Source organism: Rhododendron vialii, chromosome 5a (genome assembly GCF_030253575.1).
Source record: "Rhododendron vialii isolate Sample 1 chromosome 5a, ASM3025357v1".
In the NCBI taxonomy this organism is placed as follows: domain Eukaryota; kingdom Viridiplantae; phylum Streptophyta; class Magnoliopsida; order Ericales; family Ericaceae; genus Rhododendron; species Rhododendron vialii.
Window position 1 is genome coordinate 39940760 of NC_080561.1, and position 2400 is coordinate 39943159.

General features: G+C 39.0%; 1 long non-coding RNA gene across 1 annotated transcript; it reads right to left on the minus strand.

Moving 5' to 3' along the window:
* Positions 1–540: 540 nt before the first annotated feature.
* Positions 541–1276, minus strand: LOC131326652 (uncharacterized). The gene is made up of 2 exons (XR_009200070.1): positions 1149–1276; positions 541–990 (listed from the first exon to the last, which is right to left on the minus strand). It is a non-coding gene; the product is annotated as an uncharacterized LOC131326652 (long non-coding RNA).
* Positions 1277–2400: the final 1124 nt, after the last annotated feature.

Here is a 2400-nt window from a genome sequence, read left to right on the forward strand (position 1 = left end):
AAAAAGAGTCCAAGAGCTCCTTTTTGCATTATGGGCTTTTCACATTTTCAATCACGGTTAAAATCCGTGATAAAATCAATATAAAACTGGGATTGAATAACCAAAAAAGTCATTTTCCAAAAATGAACGATTTTAATTGTTTTTGTTGGACATGAGATGAGCTACTAGTATGCGCTTTTAACATTGAAAAAAATGAAGTTGTTCTAGCTAGTTTCTAATGATTGATAAGGAAATAAAGACTGTGATCACATCACACAGCACATGCATGAAGTCATTACTCATGAGAATGAGGTATAGATGACTCTTGGAAGTTGTGAACCGGCTAAAGTTTCCAGGCAGTGAAAAGTGAAAGCAACGGCAACTTCCTCCGTTATTACGTATCATGTCTCTCGTGTTTTGATATCATAGAACTGGTCTTTGAATCTTTCTCTATAAATGAATAGGACCTCAATTTCTAATTTCATTCAACCAAAAAGAGCTACAGCTCGGGTTGTAATTTGTAAAGAGTGGCAAACATTATATACAAAATATAGTTGTAGGTAAGTTAAAACTGACAATTTATCCATTAACTCAATTATTACATGGCAAACTATAACATAGCAGCCTCTCTCTTTACTCGAAAAAAAAAGATGCGGTTTTTCCCCAATTTGTTACATGAGCTAGCTCTGGAATTTTGAGGAAGGCATCTGTCAGCTGCTGAGCTCCTTTCTGCATATTTTCGCGAACAGTGTTCAGCTCGGTCCTTGATTCATTGAGAAGCTTCAGAAGATCGATGGTGTGAGCGGCCTTGATTGCAGATTCAACAGTAACTGCTTTCTTCGGCAATTCCCTCAGGCGTTGGCGAATAACCGGACCTAGATTCTTCTTGATTTGCCTGTAGCCTTCTGGTTCTAAAGTTAATGGGCATTCAATTAATGATGAGGGGGGGACATTGGCACTGGTACTCTCCCCCGCAATATGGCATGTTCATTTCGTCAATCGGCTACTCTCCTGCATTCATAAATAAAAAAGAAAAACAATTCTCATTTTACCTAGCCATTATGACAGATATCCAGATTTCATAGGACAAACGAAAAAAAGTAAAAAAGCCAATAGAATTCATAGGAGGAATTTGCTAGGATTACACCTTTCTTATTGGAAAACGTTACCCTTACAGAATTTCTATATACTTTGATTCTTGACCAGAATGGTGTAGCAGTACTGATATTTTTCAAAAAGCAAGATTTGCCATATCATTGTGTAGGATATTCTTGTACAGCTAGCATTACCCTTGTTAGTTTGATCTTTATTTTGAGCATTAGCTGGGGCAAGAGGCAGGTACGGGTATTGTTGGGTTCCCTCCTTTAGTGGAAGTCCAATATTTTGTTAGCCCAATAATATTTTGTTTGGCCCAAATGAATTATATTTTTTTGTGGGCCAATTTTGTGGAACATTCTACACAATGGCACATGATTTGCACATGCTTTGTTAGAGATTACTTAGCTTCCCTTGGAAGCATATTTGTGTGGTTATCTGGAAAAAGAAAAACCGAGAGATAGTGCACTATGGTGGTTGTGTATTTCGGTGGTCAAGAGCAAGTGCAGCGTGTGCGAGTGCTACGGTCCAAAAGAAAAGTTCCAAGTGCAGATCTTATTCTCCTATTTCAACAGCTTTCTCGTATTCCATTTTGGGGGCAGATTCGTTACTGGTTTAGGCTCTCCATTTTGGCAACTTTGGAGGGTTTTGTTCATCTATTTTTGTGAAGTCTTCTCCTCTTAGTTGTTGTATTTGTTTGATACACCTTAAGGTGTGTGAGATCTTGTATCTCTTGTAAACCTATTTGTAAGAACCTTTGTTGATAGTGGAATCGGACTCCGGTCTTGTGGACGTACCTCACATTTTGGGGGAACCACGTAAAAATTCCTTGTGTTTGTTTGGTTTGTGGTTTGCGCATTTGGATTACCTTCGCTGCATTTATTTTATTTCCTTCGTGATTTACTTGTGGGAAATTCCGCATATTTTTTCCAACGGGTATTTCTGTATGTTGGGGTGGACGGGGTCTGAATTACCTGGGAAACAAAATATTACAGAGAAACATTTCACTAGCCATCGAATATTTCATGTTAAGGAACTTTCAGGAAGGAAACAAAATCGTTTATTTGAGTCACCACAACTATCAGTGAATCCTAGATGAAAATCAAGACAATGATCATGAATCAGCATTTGGAAAGACAAACAGAGTTGGAACTTACCCCCCGGATGATCGACGTTCCTAGCTCCAAGGACTCACTCCTGTGGCCATGGTTGACGGCAAATAGTCCAATTCAAGTACAAGGAGGAGAAGGTGGAGGTGGAGGTGGTAGTTGAGGTGGCGGAGGTATGGTGCATTGTATCCCATTTTATCCTTTCACACGCGCGTTC